General features: G+C 43.1%; 1 protein-coding gene across 3 annotated transcripts in view; it reads right to left on the bottom strand.

Moving 5' to 3' along the window:
- Positions 1-19089, bottom strand: part of LOC106843833 (cell adhesion molecule CEACAM1-like) — a 135498-nt gene that overhangs the window by 98188 nt on the left and 18221 nt on the right. The window lies entirely within an intron of this gene.

The raw sequence follows: 19089 nt of genomic DNA, 5'->3' as shown, positions 1-19089 counted from the left end.
TGAAAAATGGAATATGTGTGATATTTTCTTTTTCTTACTTTATCTTAATTTTCAAAAATTAAAAAATTAAGTACCATTACTTCGTGATGTTATAAATAGAGGCATGTTCAATGTACTGTGGGAGTGCAGTGAAGGAACCATTCATTTGCCCTTGAGAGCCCCTTCAAGATCTTTGAGAGCGTGCCATTTGAGTTTGCTAAGGGCAAGGGCAGGAGAAGGAAGAGTGTTACAGGTAGAGGAACAGCTTGTGCAAGGGCAGGAAGGGAGAAATGATAGACTTTGTCTTGAGGGTAAGCATGAGACTTTGTCCTTCAATCTAAATGGTTCACCACTTCACTGGATCAAACCAAAAGGAATGAATCTCTAGGCATCAAGGAATATGGTCAGAGAACTTTTATGGGGTGAACCAAGACATTCTGGCAACTCAGAATCATGTCAAGTATTTTCAGACTTGGTGACTGAGGGGAATGTGCTCTTGAAATATTTGTTGTTTAAGGCTCAGGCTTTTCTGCTTTTTCCCTCCTCTCAGTTCTTGCAGGACTGAGGTGGGCAGGGCCCTGGTCTCCAAATAGGCCCCTGTATTTTGGGGGATTGTTACTTTCCTCTGTCAAGGGGTGGATGTGTAGCTCTTAGTTTTTTTGATTTTTGTTTTTTCTTTCACCAGCAATTAGAGAAAGGATAGAGTGGCTCCTTTCTCTACTAATAGTCTCATAATGGAGCCATCTAAATATCCTCTTGATTCCTCCAAATGCTAGGAAGCCAGGCCTTTTCCTGGCCTTCCTAAATCCTGGGATACTCAGAGGCCTTGTAGAATACTATGTGAGGGGAAAAAAAATAACAACAAAAACAGGGGTGAGTAAGAACTGTTGTAATTACCTCTATTTTCTTATAGTATGAATTCCTTTCTCCCTTCCCCCTCTCCACCCTGGTATTTTAGGTCCAAGTCCTGATCCCTGGGCACGAAACTGGTTTCTTTGCTCCTGCTATGGTTTGGTTCCACCCACCAAGACAATGGGCCTATTTTTTTCTATAGTCAAAGGCCCTTCTGTTTGGCCTCAGGAGTTTCACCCTGAACTTGTGCCAAAGCGGAAGACTTCCTGTTCTGTCCCTTCCAGGTCATCTTGGAATCTGCAGGCTTGTGGTTGGGATAGAGGGTCTTGAGTTGTGAATTGGGAAAGGGGAAGGTTGTGAGAATCCCAGTTGTGCTTGGGGGAGTCATCTAGGCCTGTTGGCAGAAGAAGCACAATGGTGGATCAAGACACTTGGGTCCTGGTGCTGGTCACTGAGTCTGACCTTGAAGAGTAGATTTGTTTCTCTAGGCCTTAGCTTTGCCTGCTGCACAATGAGGAGTTTTGACTAGAGGAACCCAAGCCCTACAGCTTGAATGCCCTGGCCATGCATTGTCTTTCCTATTCCTCATTGAAATTTGTATCATCCCTTCAGGGCCCAAGGACCCACCATCAGATACAATAAATTTTACTAATGTCTGTATGAGAGGGGACCAACTGCCAGGTATTATGTACCCAGTTGGGTGGCCTTTTAGGCTAGAGTGGAGTGGGTGGATATTTTTGTCTTGGTCTTATTTGGGAGCTCTCTTTGGTAGCAGGAAGGGTGGGGTCCTGCCAAATTGTGAAAGTCTTGACTACTAAGGAGTCTGGACTCTTGTGAGTGGGAATCTACCTGAGGCTTTAAGTGAGAAGTGACCTGGTCAGATCTGACTTTTGGGACATGCACCCTGGCAGCTGGTTTATTGGGAGAACTGTGGCTGTGGAAAGTCCACACGAGAGTCTGAGATCTGAACTGGGCAGTCAGAGGGCATGGAGAACAGGGGACAGGAGAGCCATTTGAAGAATTGGCAGGCCTTGGTGAGTGACCAGAGAGGAGGGGATATTGAGGAGGAGTCCTGAAGATGATTTGGAGCTGTGTTTAGTTTGGGCTTTTGGATGGATCAGACGTCATTAGCCCTGAGATAATGATGAGGGATTGGTTGGCTAGGGACTAAGATGCTCAATCAGCATTGAATGTTTAGATATGATGCCTGTGCACTCTCTGGGTGGAAATAGTGTATGGACATTGGGGAGAAGCTCCACAAGGCGACTGGGGCTGGCGTGGGTGAATGGTGGAGGCCGAGATGGAGAAGAGGGGGCGAGCCCAGAGTCTGTGCCTGTAGGGTACTGCTCAGCCTGGTCTCCTCATCACAAGCCACAAGGCTGAGTTGTACTCTTCTGCAACATTTTCTCTGCTGATTAGAGTGACTTTTTAGGGTTTTGGCCCAGAGAGACATTCTTAGCCTGGGGGTCACTTATTAACTGCCTAAAGGGAAGGAAGGACTTATGGAAAATATAATAGAGAAAAGCAGGCAATCAAAACACATCCTATAAAACACTTTAACATTCATTATAAAATGTAAAAGCACAATGTAAATTTAAGGTTTTGTTGAGAACACTGTGTCCATGGGGCAGAAAGATTAAAAGTAAGAGTAGGATGGCAAAGTGGAAGAAGTAACTTAGAAGGATTAAGCTAATAGCTAGGCTACTAGGTTAGAAATCTCCTTGGAAGGCTCCCTGTAGCTTAGAAAGTACTGGACCTGTCAATTTCCTGGGAATAATGAGTTTTATATGTACACATTGCAAAATAAAAATATAGATAACCAAAAAGCATGGTGTGCTTACTAATCATACAATTGACAACTAGTGCAACTAGGTGTGTACTAAGAGAAAAAGTTATAGCCAACAAATACTATGTGCTTACTGCATGCCAGGCAGTGTGCTAAATGCTTTAAATAACTAGATTACTTCATTTGATCCTCACAACAGCACATGTGGTGGGTGCCTTTATTAGCCCCATGTTACAGATGAGGGGACTAAGGTGTAGTCATTCACCTGGGGCCTTGTAGCTCGTGTGTTAGAGCCAGAATTTGCAGCCAGGCCACCTGGGGGACTCCATAGCAGGTGCTCTTAACCTCTCAGCAGTCCAGTGGGAAAATGATATGGTAGGACTTCTCGTAGAGTGGTCCTCAGACCATCTGTATCAGAATTATCTGAGATGTGTCAAAAATTGAGATCTATAGGTCTCACCTTGGACCAACTGAAAGCAGAATTTCTCAAACACTGATATTTGAGACTTACTGAGTTGGGGCTGGTATCTGGGTTCTAGAAGGCAATGGAATCTTGGCTTCTCTAGTCCCCTGCAGTTTGGGTCTTGTCCTTCTGAAATTGACATTATAGTCTATGCTGCTTTCTTTCTCTGGGCTATTGGAGGGGGGCATTCCATTCTGAGAGTGGGTGAAGTCATGCTGACGTTAATGCTGGAGGAGGCATTTTGAGAGTATCTTTTATTCACATTTTCCCTTCATTTGCTTCTTTCCCCTCTAGAACCTCACCCTGCCCACTCCCCCTCAGGGGTGGGATTCACTTCTCGGCCTGTGCCCTGCGTGGCTTACCACCTGGGTCGGGGAGAAACAGGGGAAGGCAGGGGAACATGGTGTGGTTTGGTGCTCAGTGGGGGATGCACCCTGGGAGAGGAGCAGTTGCTCTGTGGTTCCTCTCAAGCCCAGCCAGGCTCTCACGTGGAGGGGGAGCTTTCCATGAAGTTTAGCTGCTTCATGCTGAGAGCAGTTGTGGAGAGAGTGGAGTTGCAGCCTGGGGTGTGAAGTGGAAATCCTTTCACCCACAGTGGTGGTCTGCACATGTCCACGTCTTTCGTGAAATGGCGGGTTAATCTCCCTAAGAGCTCGGAGCCAGGTGATGCTGATAAACAGGAGGAAATGTGAATCTTTCTCTCGTCCACTAGCAAGTTTGCAGGGCTGATCCACTTACACTCTCTGCCTTGAGTGAGCACAACAGTGAGTTTTATGCAGCTCACTTTTTGGGCTGTTCACACACCGTGGCCTTGGGGAGGTCCAGAGGTGTGGGGAGGGCCCTGGGCTGGGAGTGAGGAGAGCTGGTTCCATGTCAGCTAAGCTACCAGCTTCCTTCATTACCTCAGGAAAGTCACTCGCTCACTCTGCGCTTGAGTTTTCTTATCTGAAAATTGTTGGATTTGGGTGGGATCATCGTGCATGTTCCTTCTTGCTCTCAAGTTCTGCTTCTGTGATTAGTGACAGGGAGGCGGGGACAGGTGTGGCAGAACCCTGGATGCTTCTTCTTTATTTCTGTCTCATGTGCCTGCCTTCCCCCAAATGAGCAGGTAGTGAGTTCCGTTTGTGTCTCCTCTTGCACAGCTCTGTGTTTCAGTGGCCTGAAGATGTCCAGTGTGGGTGCAGTGAGGAGAGTCTCTGGAGCCTGGGGCCCCCTTGGCCCTGGGGAAGGGGGACCTGCTTGGTAGATTCCCTGCCATCGCACAGACTTCTCATGTTTTGGTTTGATGGGACTTCCCTCCCTGTTCTCCCCCCTCCTCCACAACCTACCCGTGAGCATCACATTCAGTTTCTGGAGTGGATTATGAGTGTTTGATAACTTTCCTGGCTGTTTCCTGCCTGTGGGTCCCTGAAACAAATAGCAGGAAACTCTCATAGCCTTCGGGGTCTCTGCTTCATGTTTTCCTCTTTCCTCATAGAGCCTGAGAGAACACACAGGGCACAGAGAGACACATGTGCATGCTCTAGCTCCCAGCATTCATATATGGTGAAGGGTGGGGTGGGGTTATATTCTTAATATTGTCTGGGGGCTGGCATAACATATGTGAACCCATGTGGTGTCCTAATGTCTTGTATGTTGCTGCTACTTAAGACTTTAGAGTGGGTGCTATGCACGTGTTGAGTGTATTACCTGTAGCTGGGTGTGTGCATGTGGATCAGAGTGTGTGGTCAATGGCAGTTGATGCTAAGAGGAAGTAATTCAGGGCTGGGGTTCTCTATTTATGTTTCCGCTGTTGCACAATCAACTGGTAACTTGTGTTGTCAGATCGCTTATTGAAAAGGTGTTAGAAATTTCCTTAATCTGGTCTGAAATTCACCTTGTTTTATTTTTGGGTGTGTAATGTATGAAGGTGTGGGCAGGTGGAGGATGAAACACTAGACCTTCCAAACAGTCTGAGGTCAGTTCTCAGAAATTAGGTGTTGATTGTTTGGCCATCACCACCCTTGGGTTTGTGAGTAGGACCCAGAGGATTTGAGCGCTTCTGTGGCAGAGGTGTCATCCTGTTCTGAGAAGGTTAGAGACACATTGACAAGCAGGAAACAGGTCAAATTTGTGTCTTGTTTCTATCCAGTATTTAGGCATTCTGACCTTTAAAAACAATTTAATTTCACTGATACTGTCACCTACCTACCAAGGGCCAGTTGCTGAATTTTCAAAGATAAATTATATTCAGTCCCTATCCTCAGGAGTTTGTTTTTTCTTGAACAAGGCTTTCTGGTCCTAATTCCCTCAGTACCCAGCTGTATCTCACTAATAGCCTTTGGAACACTCAGAACCACATGGGCAAGGAGAGATACTAGAGTGGCTGATGGAGGAGAGTGGGGCCGGGGTCCAGCCCTTGCACTTTCTGACTCTCCTTTTCAGGTGCACAGGGACCATGGGAAGTAGGAAACTGGGCTCCTTAGGGAATGTTGTGGTGGGTAGTGTGGTGAGGATGGCAGCTCTGATGGTCCCTCAGCTCATCTCTCAACTCCTCAAGCTATGAGAGCATGCCCTCCAGCACTCCCAGAGATGGAGATTGAGTGTATTTCCTTGAGGGACTGGAAACAGGATTTGTTAGCTACTCTTAAGAACATTGGCAGTAACAAGCAGGGCAATTTGAGGCCTGTGGAGTTGTGAAATTGTCTTGTGGAATTGTCTCTAGGGAACTGCAATTACTTCCCTCTGTTCAGACCAGGAAATTGGACAGTAGCTAAGGGTGGGGCAGAAAGAAAGATGTGCAAAAATGCTCAGACCAACTGGTGCCAAATTTTTTCTAAGGTTCAAGTACTAAGCTCATACCCCTCCACTGTACTGTAGCCTCTCTGCTGTACCACATCTCCTCTGCCTTATGGCATCCCCTCTGCCATGTGGAGGCACTAAGTCAACTGGGGTGGGACCCCACCCCTCTATTGAAAATCCATTCTGCTAAGGCTTCCTGATGTCCTTTTGTGACTTCTTTTCCCCCTCAACACTGCCTTTGATATTCATTTTAGCTGGATGTTATTTGTGCAAAAGCACTGGTGGCAGAGTGAGGGACATTTTTCCAGTCCTGACATTCTTAGGGTTGGCTCTGGGCCCTGCACATTTCTACTTCTCCAGGATGACCCTGGGAACTTACTTCTAGCCTGGGTCCTATCGTAGCTTTTGCACCAGCCCAGGTGCTGCCTAAGTACAGTTTAGTGAGAGAGAAAGGCAGAGTTAGAGAGAGACAGAGACAGAGAGAGGTCTCAAGCACTGGGATGTGTCAGGTGTCCATGTGCCTTTGGAGTTGGGTGGAACAGACCTGGATTTAAATTCTCGTTTTGTCCTTTATTAACGGTGTGATCTTTGTGAGTGACGTAAGCTCTCTAAGACTCAGTTGCTACATCTGTAAAGTGGAGATGATGCCTACATAATAGTTATAATAGTACCAACATGTGTCGAGCACTTTAAACTTATTAATTCAGTTAATCCTCATACATTTCTAGGAATTAAGTACTAATGTAGTTGTCATCTTTCAGATGAGGAAACTGAGGCACGGAGAAGTTATTCAGCAGGCCCAAGTTAATGTAATTTGTAAGTGGTGGAGCTGTGATCCTGAACTTGGACCGTCTGACCCCAGAGGCTGTATCCTTAACTACTGCAGTAGACTGTGTAGTTCACTGAATGTTAACAAGAATTAATTGAGATAAATATTTGAAGCACCAGGTATAGTGCTTGGCACACAGTAGGCACTGAGTAAATGGTAGCTGTTACCACCAGAGCTGAGAAGCCTGCTTCCATGTGGGTGTGTGGAAGATGTGGCCCTGGGTCACGACAAGGCAGGAGAGTCTCGGGTCCTCCTGCTGACCTAGGGGTTTGCACAGTGTCAGGGCTTCCTCCACCCTCACTCTGTAGGACAGAGCTTCTTGGCAAAAGTTGTCCCTGCCATCCCAAAGTTGCCTGACAAGCCCCATAAGGAAAACACAGGTTCTGAAACTGGGTGGCCATAGGGAGGGTCCCCCTCCCAGAGAGCCACTTGCTCTAGAATCGCTTTTCTGGCTCTGCTTCAGAGGAGTCTGGCTGTTCATTTCCTGATGTCTTACCCATTTTGTCAGGGCTCCCAGATAAGCTACTTGTGGAACAGAGTAGGGCTGCTACCTAAATTGGCACAGGGTGAGGGTTAATGCCAGGAAGCTAAGGAGGCCCAGGGAAACCCACATGTGGGCTTCAGAGGAGGGACTATCAGCCTGGCTCTGTTTCTTGTCACATGTACCTTCAGGCTTGAACTGAAACTTTGGCTCCCCTGGGTCTTGAGCCTGCTGGCCTTCAGACTGGAACTACATCATTGGCTCTCCTGAGTCTCTAGCTTTCTGACTCACCCTGCAGATTGGGACTTGTCAGCCTCTATCATCATGTGAGCCAATTCTTTATAAGTCTCTCTCTTTATATCTATCAATCTATCTATCTATGTGTCTTTGTATCTATATCTAGATATATATCTGAACTGTTGGTTCTGTTTCCCTGGAGAACCCTGACTAATACACTTAGGGTCTGGATTTTAGAAATATTCTAGAGAAAAGGAAAGAATTTTGTCTACCTTTCTTGGCGCTGGATTAACATGGGGCACACTTTAAAAATGGTGCTTACCTTCAATAGCTTTTCATCTGTGCTCTTCTCCTTTTTCCAAGATTTCAGGCACAAAGGGCTTTGATGCTTCCATTAGCTCTCCACTGTAATCCCTGACCTAGGCCCAAATTTTCTTTGCTTTTGAGTCCTCTTCCCAACCGCACTCCATCAAAGCTCCCAACTCAGTGTGGTAGATTGGAGGCAGGTGGTGGGGAAAAGCAGTCGGACTGTTCGAGTGATTCATGTACTGTTGAAAGTTCTCTAACGTTCTCCAAATCATTTGCTAAATGAATTGGATGAAATATCAAGTAGTTTAATAAAGTGGGGTGAGAATTTTAGGCAGAGTGGGGGTGCTATCTCTGAGTAATTGCCCAATGGGCAGGCAGGATCGCCTTCCTGGGGTCAGTCTTAGGGTCAGCACCTCCTATGCACTTACTGCCTTGACAGATTCTTCCCCTTTCCACCTCTGAAACCACAGCTCCTCTAAAAACAACATCAAATAAGCACTCCCGCTGAGGTAGCAATGGAGATTCTACTGCTGATACAAGAAGAGAGAAGGAAGCACTATTTGCATGTTTGCCTTGGATCTTTGTAAGTTAGCAAATACTTATGATTTTAAAAGGCCCGTTTTAGAAGAATAGAGACTGTTTTAAAGATGATGAGAAAATCAGTAGTTTTATATCATGTGCGGCCGTAAATGGAGAAAAGACTGGGTATGAGAGCAGATTTTAATGAGGTATTAGAGGCTTCCTGTTTGAGAAGGTGTTGAAAAGTCAAGTCTGCAGTGAAGCTGCTCCAGCTTAAAGTACTTAGCACCTAGCATATGATAGGATAGATCTTCCCTCCAGGTGTCCTGTGGGAAGGAGGGGGAATTTATGGGAAAAATCATGATATAAGAGAAAACTACAAACTCCCTGCATCTATTTTAAAATTGGAATGTATTTAGATATTTCTCATACTAAAAAAAATCCCTTTTTAGAACCTATTTCTCTTGCTGCCTTCCACTGTATCACTCTCATCCTTTTAAATAGAGAAACTTCTTAAAAGAATTGTTTTTCATCACCATCTCCTTGTACTTATCTCCCATCTACTCCTCAGGATCGTGGAGTTGATGTTTTCCTCCTGTCCTGCAAATGAAACTGCTCTAACCAAGGTCTCCAATGGTGAAATCGTCCCCAAATACAATAAACCCTTCTCAGCTTTTTTTTAACCTGATATCACAGGCACTCCCCTCTGTTGACCACTGTTCATTCTGGAGCTGCTGCCGTGGCCCTCACTCTGTGGCTTCCCACCAATCTGGCTGTTCCTTTTCAGTTTGGCCACCTCCTCTGATCTGCACATCCCATAAGTGTCAGTGGTCTTTAGAGTTCTGTCCTATGCCCTCTTCTCTTTCTTTTTCTTTCTTTCTTTCTTTCTTTTTTTTGAGGAAGATTAGCCCTGAGCTAACTGCTGCCAATCCTCCTCTTTTTGCTGAGGAAGACTGGCCCTGAGCTAACATCCATGCCCATCTTACTCTACTTTATGTGTGGGACACCTACCACAACATGGTGTGCCAAGCGGTGCCATATCGGCACCCGGGATCCGAACCTGTGAACCCTGGGCCGCTGAAGCAGAACATGAGAACTTAACCGCTGTGCCACTGGGCCGGCCCCCTCTTCTCTCTCTATGTGTACTCACTGGGCCCTCTGTGAGTTCAGTTATCTTCACTCTTTCTTGAGTCGTATATTTCAACTGTCTGCTGGGTATCCACTTTTGAATATACAACATGTTTAAAACTGACCTTATCTTATCTCAAAACCTGATTCTTTAAAAAATGTATATTTTTCTTGGCTGGTCCCCACAGAAACCTGGCTACATCCTTGAGTCCTCCCTTTGTCATTTTCTCATCTAGTCAGTCACTGAGTTATGACAACACTGCATCGTAAATGTCTCTCTAACCTGTCCACTCCTTTTTCCAACCTTACTCATACTCTGATTCAGGCCACCATCATTTCCTTCTCTAGATCACTGGAATGGTCTTCTCTCTGACTCCCTTCCTTGTCTTCAGTGTAATTCCATGTCCCCTCTAATTCATGGTCCACAGTGCAACTAGGGCAGTCTTAGAAAATAAAATGCTGATCTTTTTCCATTATTAAAGTGATTTTATCATTCTCTATTGCCCCAGTATGCACTTTGATCTCATTGGCATGGCTCCCAAGTTTTTTGTCATGTTACAAATTTAAAAGACCTCAGTCTTCTCCAGCTTCATTTGTGCCAGTCCTGCTGCTCATCTCACACCAGTTCTTGCAATTTATGCTCCAGTCACACCAAACTACTTTAATTCCTTAAATGCCCCGGCTCTCTATAATGTCTGTGACTTTGTACTTACTCTGTCTGCCCTAGAACACTCATTTCATGCCTCTTTATTTGTTAATTTTTGACCTCCTTCTGGCCTTGCTTCAATCATGACTTCTCCTGTAATGCTACACTAACACACCAACCCCAGATTGTGATTCTGCAGTATCCAGTGCTCACCCCTTTTGTAGCAATTACCATGCTCTCCTGAGAATGCCTGGTGAATGTGCTGTAAACATCTTGTAGGCAGGTTCTCCTTGTTTCATTGTTCAATTTCTGGAGCCTAGAAAAGTACCTGTCACATAATAGATGCTCAGTAAATATTTATGTTATCAATGAATGATTTATCTTAGTTACTTTGGACATATTTTTCGTTAGGCCAATTGAAGAAGTGGTAAAGAGCTGGCAAAGAGACAGCAGAAATAAGGTCAAGGGATTGATGTCAGTTTTTTTAAAAGGTTAAAGCAAATGTTTAGATTTTTGGTGTTTTACAAGCCAGCTATGGGTCTTAATGAGCTTATGGAATACTATAGCTAAATCTAAACTCCAGCCAGCTGATATAGCCCTTATCCAGCCCTTAAGGTTCTTTTTTTTTTTTTTTACAACAGCTTTATTGAGCTATAATTCATATACCACACAATTCATCCAGTGTATAATTCAATGGTTTTTACCGTACTGACAGAATTGTGTAAACTTCACCACAATTAATTTTAGAATATTTTCATCACTCCAGTAAGAAACCCCATACCCATTAGCAATTACACTTCATTCCAATCCCTCCCCCTGTCTCCTCCCTCCATCCCCTGGAAACCATGAATCTAGTTTTCGTCTCTATGAATTTGCCTGTTCTGGGTATTTCATATGAATGGAATCATTTAATGTGTGGTCTTTGTGAGTGGTTTCTTTCACTTAGCATAATGTTTTCAAGATTCATCCATGTTATATCATGTATCAGTACATTATTTCTTTTTACTGCCAAATGATATTCCATTGTAAACTTCATTTTGTTTATCCATTCATCAGTTGATGGACATTTGGGTTGTTTCCAAATTTTGGCTGTTACATATAATGCTGCCAATGAACATTTGTGTACAAGTTCTTGTGTGAATGTACATTTTCATTTCTCTTGAGTATATACCTGGGAGTGGAATTGCTAGGTCATATGGAGGCCTTAGGATTCTTAAGAACAGAGGTTACTTTAGAGAATAAGCTCACAAACACGTAAGCACTAATAGCTCTTCCTCTTTAATTTGTTAATTAATGGTAAGCAATTTGTGTAGCTGGTTCTTTGAAGAACTGACATCAATCAAATTTTTATGTCTAATGTAAAGTAGCCAGTGAATATGCAAAGTATAATTCTCCTGTGTAGGATAATAAAGCCCTTCTTGGGTTTAAATGGAAGTGGGAGAATTTGGCGTCTGTTTCTGCACATTTCCCCTCCCTTCCACCCCACCCCTGGACCATAAAAGGCTGGGTGACGGAGGTAGCCAGGAAAGCTGCAGTTGGATGAATGGGTATATTAGCTGATAAGAGTAACAGTTAACTTATTGCATCCATCTCTGCGTTTATGATAGGAATTTATTGTTCCTTTTGTCTTACCCTTCCCTTTGGCTCTTCTCCACATATCTCTGCCACCAGATACACTCCTGTTTTTTTCCTGATCTTCCCATTCTGCTTAAACTCCTGGTCACATCAAACTGTTCCTATGTCCTATATAAGTTAAGACATAAAATTATGAGACCCATGTGAGTTACAGGATTCCTTTTACAAGTATATCATATCCAGGTAAATATGGGTACCAAAAAGTGGTTGTTCTGGGTGCCTCTACATTTATTCCAAAAGTTCTGTCATTACTCAAAATATTTTGGTCACTTATCTTGAGAGTCGTTCTCAAAACCAATCTGAGCCCTACAAGCAGACCAGTTTTACTTCCTTGTAATCATACTTAGTATTTCAGGGAGGCTGCTGCTCTGTTTGTATTTATTTGTCTTCCTGTTCCAAGTTCCCCTTTTCCTTTCTTGCTGTAGTCCCCAAGCAAGAAGAGTTCTGGGTTCAGATGGGGCTTCAAGTATGGGGCAAGTCTGGTAGTCATAGAGAGCCCAGCAGTGAAGGGAGATCGGCATGCTCCACAGGACTATGACTTTAAACAAAGCATGCCGAAGCTGCTCTTTTTAGTGTGTTCTCTCCAATCACCCATTTCTGCCTTGTGTTCCTCTCCTCCAGGTTTTTTACAGAAAAGAACCATCAAATCCTAGGGCTAGGATCATAGCTTTGAACCGTCCTCCTCTCAGAGGAAACTTGGGGAGAATGGGTAGGGAGAGGTACTTCCCAGGGCTCCATTTCCTTTTGTTCCTGGGGAGTTAATGTTCTATCAGAAATTCCCGCTCTTGGGAAGCCAGGATCATGTTCCAGCCCCACATCCCTGCTCAGGGTAGAGGGCACTTTGTACAGAGAGTTGTGACTTGAGAGAGATCTGTACCTGACCTTCCGACTTCATCTTTAGAGTCTAGCTGTCTGTGCTCTTGCATTTTCTCAATTCTCGGGCTCTGGATCCTCATATTCTCTTCCTCTCTGAGTCTCTGCTCTGGGAGGGAAATGAGGATGTTTACTAGTGGGGGGAAAAGAAACCTTGAAGATTGCAAAGCAAAAATTAACATAAAGATTGGCTCCCTGCCCATCATGACTCCTTCTCCTCCCCAGCATTTCTGAACCCCCCCCAAACCCCAGTGAGATGCTAGCTGATTGTACAAATATGTCTACAGGATTCCTCAAAGGTAAGACTAGTTTTGAAAACTTTATTTCCTGGATAGCATCTTATCTACTTTTCTCTTTTCCAGAGGATTCTACTTCTCATAAATAAGTATGAGGCCAATCGCCTAGAAATTCAGCTCCCTTAACCCTTTGTTAATCACATAATGAATGGTGTAGAGGCTGTTTAGATAATATAGCTGTGGGGAGAGAGAGAAAGGAGACATTGGAACACCTACCAGAGATGGAGCCAGAGATCACCATTAGTGAGTGAATGCACGTCTCTGGAGCAGAGTAAGAGAGGAGGTAGAAACAAGGAAGCAAGGTCAAGTAAGCCAAAGAATTGTAGAAATTGAGGGTATAATCCATAGGGGACTTGCAAAGGGCTTAACAGAGGCTTCTGGCGGTCCCTCCGCTGCTGCCTGAAGGAAAAGTTGCCTGATCAGTGCCTATTGTAGGCATGGCCTTAGGCTAGGTTCTGGGGATACAGAGATAAGTATGACACAGTCTCTACTTTACTCTTGTACAGTCTAACAAAGAGAAGATAAGTGATAAATAGGAATTAGATGAGATTTTAAAAATGTGTGGCATTGTGGGCTGGGATAATGCTGCCACTACTAACAGCCAACATTTATTGCTCACCCGCTGTCTTCTGGGTGTTTTATATCCAGGTTAACTCATTGACTCCTGACAACACCCTGTGGAGTAGGTATTGTTATAATCTGCATTTTCTAGGCAAAGAATCTGAGGCCCAGAGACATTACAAATAGCTTGCCCGAAGTGTCACGGTGGGGATTCAGGAGCAGGAACTCCAGTGCAGGTGGTCTGGCTCTGGAACAGGTGCTCTCAGGTAACATGGCCTCTTGTAAGTCATCCGGAGAGTGTGCGGAAGCTCTGCCGCTGCGCATCTGCGTGACTTGGTACCGCTGGGCTGCCCTCGTGCTGGGGACACTCTTCCTTAAAGACGCTGGCCATGGAGGGAGGCTCCTGTGACATCTTCTCTGACTCTCGCCTTCCCTGGGGCAGTCACTGTGCTTGGAGCTTGAGCAGCACTTTGTGCTTATTTTGTTTAACTACATAGTCTTCTATTTGTTGGAATATCTGACTCCTTTTGTCAGAAGCTTCTGGAGAGCAAGGACTTTTTCATTTTCTGGAAAATGTCAAATATGTGCAAAAGGTAAGTTAATGATATAATGAATCAGCATGTACTCATCCCGCAGCTTCAGCGATTATTTCCTGGCCAATCTTGTTTCATCTCTACCCTCCTTTCCAAACCTGCAGTATTTTGAAGCAAATCCTAGGCATCAAATCATTTCATCTGTAAATATTTAAGTTGCATTACTAAAAATATCAGGGATCTTTAAAAAACATAGCCATATTAACGTTATCACACTAAAAATTAACACTTCCTCGATATGATAAAATATTTGATGTTTAAACTTCTGCAATTATCTCATAATTTTTCCCTTCCTGTTTTTCTTTATTCCTCTATTTCTTCTTTTTCTCCCCCTCCCCCCATTTTTTTTTTTTTTTTTGCAGAGGAAGATTCACCCTGGGCTAACAGGGTGAATTACCAATCTTCCTCTTGTTGTATGTGGGCTGCCACCACAGTATGGCCACTAAGAAGTGGTATAGGTCCATGCTTGGGAACCCAACCCAGGCTGCCAATGTGGAGCAAGCCAAAATTAACCACTAAGCAACCAGAGCTGGCCCTCTCCTCCACAGTTGTTTTTTTTTTTTTTTTTTTACAGTTGAGTTGTTTGAATAAAGATCCAAAGAAGGGCTTTACTTTTTAATCAGCATGTTCTCCTCAGCTCCTGGCTTAATGATTGACATACAGTAAATCCTCAAATGTACGTTGAATGAATGACTCATCATGAATCTATAAAATCTCATGGCTGGATTAGTGTTGCCTTCCTGTCATTTGTGCTTGGTTTCTTCAGATGGCTTTGGGTTTCCTATAACTTTAGTTAAGGATTAACTGAGGTGCTAGCTACCATCAGTGCCTGTGAACCTTACTAAAGGTTTGAAGGAAGTGAGTGAATATGGCTCAGACAGTCACAGGCTAGAAGGACGTGAGCCCTTGCTTTCTTGTCTCTTGTTTTGTCCTTAGCCCTTGTTATCTCACTTGGAGTTTGGACTGACAATATTTGCCTTTTTTGCTATTTCTTCAGAACAGGGATGATGAAGGTGTTCCTTGACAGCATGAACAACTTTCATATGGTGCTGTGGCAGACAGAATTCTAAGATGGTGCCCCAGATCTTACCTCTAATCCCAGACTGTGAATATGATGAGATACCATGCCTGTGATCATGTTATGTTATGTGGTAAAAGGGATTTTGCATATGTCGCTAGGGTTACAAAGCAATTGACTTTGAGTTCATAAAAAAAGAGATTATCTGAGTGGGATTAATCCAATCACACAAACCCCTAAAAAGTAGATAGTTTTTTTCCATTTGGTTTCAGAAGAGAATTCTGAGAGATTAGGACCGTGAGAGGGATTTGGTTTAAGGGATGTTCTCCATTGCTGAGATGGAGGGAACCTTGTGGCTGGGACCTGAGAACATTTTGCAGTAGCAGATATTGGTCCCTAGCGGGACACTGGGGACCTCAGTTTTATGACTTCAAGGAACTGAATTCTCTGAGCTGGTAATTGGCTGTTGTTTTAAGCCACTAAACTTGTGGTAGTTTGATTTACAAAAATAGAAAATACAGGTCCTTTGTACCTGATAGATTGAATTAGTTGTTCCTTTGCGTATTTTATTTTTAAAAATGGAGAGAAAATTAAAACACATTGAAATGCATACAGATCTTGAGTGTACAATTTGTTTCTTGGTAAATGTGTACACCAAATCACTACCTGCATAGACATGTAGAACATTTCCGTCAGCCCCAAAAGCTCCCTTGTGCACCATTGCAGTTAATTCCACCCCCGATAGGAAGTTCTAACACTATTAATTACTATTGCCTATGCTTGAACTTCATTTAAATGGCATTATATCATCATATCCTAAATGTTGCTTTGTGTCTGGCTTCTATTGCACAGCATGATGTTTTGGAGAGTGATCCATCTTATTTTAGCTGTAGTTTGTGCCTTTTTTTTTTTTTATTACTGATTAGTATTCCATTGTATGGATATACCACAATCTATTTATCCATTCACATGTTGAGGAATATTTGAGTTGTTCCCCCTTTTTGGCTACTGTGAATAATGCTGCTATGAACATTTCTCTATTATTCTTTATGTGGATATCTATTTTCATTTCTCTTGGGTAAATACCTAAGGTGGGATCACTGCAATGTATAAACTTTATCTGAAAATGCCAAACTCTTTTCCAGAGTAGTTGTGCCAGTTTATATTTCCACCAGTGATGTATAAGAATCCCACTTGTTTCCCATTCTCACAACACTTGGTATTTTACAGTTTAGCTATTTGCCAATAATTTCTTTTTGAGTACTTCTGTGTGCCTTGCAGAATAGAGTTTTCATCTCATGCCCATCTCTTGGAATGTTCTCCCAACTTCCCAGTTTTTCATTCCACCCTGTTTTGGGTCAGTGTTTCCTAACATAAAATATATATGAGAATCACCTGGGAGTTTTCCAAAATATGCAAGCCCAAGTCTCACTCCAGACATACTGTATCAGCTTCTTCTGGGATGGTTTATAGGCTTATCATATATGTTCAAAAAGCTTTCTAGGTAATTCTGATTCATAATTCTGGGTAAAAACCACTGATTTTTGGCTCAAGTTCTACCTTTTACAGTAGAAGTTCTCCATCCTGGCTATGCATTAAAAGTATCTGGGAAGGAACATTCTTCACAGAAATTGAACAAAGAATCCTAAAATTCATATGGGGCAACAAAAGACCGCAAATTGCTAAAGCAATCCTGAGCAAAAAAAACAAAGCCGGTGGAATCACAATCCCCGATTTCAAAACATACTACAAAGCTACAGTAATCAAAACAGCATGGTACTGGTACAAAAACAGGTGCACAGATCAATGGAACAGAATTGAAAGCCCAGAAATAAAACCACACATCTATGGACAGCTAATCTTCGACAAAGGAGCAGAGGGCCTACAATGGAGAAAAGAAAGTCTCTTCAACAAATGGTGCTGGGAAAACTGGACAGCCACATGCAAAAGATTGAAAATTGACCATTCTTTTTCACCACACACCAAAATAAACTCAAAATGGATCAAAGACCTAAAGATTAGGCCTGAGACAATAAGTCTTCTAGAAGAGAATATAGGCAGTACACTCTTTGACATCAGTTTCAAAAGAATCTTTTCGGACACTGTAACTCCTCAGTTGAGGGAAACAATAGAAAGAATAAACAAATGGGACTTCATCAGACTAAAGAGCTTCTTCAAGGCAAGGGAAAACAGGATTGAAACAAAAAAACAGCTCACTAATTGGGAAAAAATATTTACAAGCCACTTATCCGACAAAGGGTTAATCTCCATAATATACAAAGAACTCACATGGCTTAACAACAAAAAAACAAACAACCCGATCAAAAAATGGGCAGAGGACATGAACAGACATTTCTCAAAAGAAGATATAAATATGGCCAATAGACACATGAAAAGATGTTCATCATCGCTAATCATCAGCAAAATGCAAATCAAAACTACACTAAGATGTCACCTTACACCCGTTAGATTGGCAAAAACATCCAAAACCAAGAGCGACAAATGTTGGAGAGGTTGTGGAGAAAAAAGAACCCTCATACACTGTTGGTGGGAGTGCAAACTGGTACAGCCACTATGGAAAACAGTATGGAGATTTCTCAAAAAGTTAAAAATAGAAATACCCTATGACCCAGCCATCCCATTACTGGGTATCTATCCTAAGAACCTGAAATCAGAACTCCCAAGAGTCCATTGCACCCCTATGTTCATCGCAGCATTATTTACAATAGCCAAGACGTGGAACCAACCTACATGCCCAGAAACTGATGATTGGATAAAGAAGATATGGTATATATACACAATGGAATACTACTCAGCCATATAAAAAGACAAAATTGGCCCATTCGCAGCAATGTGGATGGACCTCGAGGGTATTATGTTAAGCGAAATAAGCCAGTCAGAGAAAGACGAACTCTATATGACTCCACTCATAGGTGGAAGTTAACATATTGACAAGGAGATCTGATCGGTGGTTACCAGGGAAAAGGGGGGTTGGGGGGAGGGCACAAAGGGGGAAGTGGTGTACCCACAGCATGACTAACAATAATGTACAACTGAAACCTCACAAGGTTGTAATCTATCATAACATTAATAAAAAAAAAAAGTATCTGGGAAGCTTAAAAAAATTACCATTGCCTGGGTTCTAACCCACACCAATTATATCATGATCTGTGGGTGGTGCCTGAGTATTGCTTTAAAATTTTCCCAGTCATTATAACCTGTAGCCATATTTCCCCTTGAATTTCTCTGCCTTCTCTTGTGGCATTTATCCCTTTCTATCTTTGTATTATAATAACTTTTCATGTCGTATCTCCTGTCTTAGGCTTTATGGTCCCTGGGATAAGCACCCTGTCTTTCTCATTTCTGTCTTTTTCATGGTGTCTAACACTGAGACTCGAAGCACAGTAGATCCTGAACAGGATTTCATGAAAACTGGAACTTGTCATCAGGAAAAGATTCTCAATCACAGGCAGGTTGTGTCCTGAATCTCAGGTTCACGTATTAGTGCTACAGGGTCCTCATCCTCCCTGGGGTCAAAATTGTTGCTTATGATGACCATCTGTGAGAGAACAGGGAAAACATTACCCTGTTCAGTTTGTTCTCAGTCATATCATCTCAGGCACAATTATGTGTATGTGCGGTGGAGGGGCAGGGATGGATAAGGAGACAGATCTAATTAGAATGGAGGAATTATACTACAGAGCAGCGGTAAAGAAAGTAAGAAATGTTAGTAAAGAGGAAGAAAGGTGACATTATGTGGTTGGTCAGGGTAGGCCACTGTGGATTCTGAGTAGGAGAGTGAACCAGTTTTTAAGAAGGTAATGAGGCAGCGGTATGCAAGGAAGATTTCAATAGAGAGTCCAGAGACAAGAAGTCAAGCTGTACTTCCAGCAGCAGAGTTGTTGAGAGCCTGGGTTATTTAGGTTAATGGGAATGGAGAGAATGATGCAACTGAGAGATGTTAAAAAAGGATCAACAGGCTTTGATGATGTATTGAATCTGAGAAACAAAATAGCATGGGCTGAAGGTATTTGGACGTGATTTTCATGAGTTCTGGGAAGTAGCAGTGTCTAGAGATAGAGATGTAGGAGGCACGTGCAGAG

Source organism: Equus asinus, chromosome 26 (assembly GCF_041296235.1).
Source record: "Equus asinus isolate D_3611 breed Donkey chromosome 26, EquAss-T2T_v2, whole genome shotgun sequence".
Lineage (NCBI taxonomy): Eukaryota > Metazoa > Chordata > Mammalia > Perissodactyla > Equidae > Equus > Equus asinus.
This window is presented reverse-complemented; position numbering and strand designations above follow the sequence as displayed.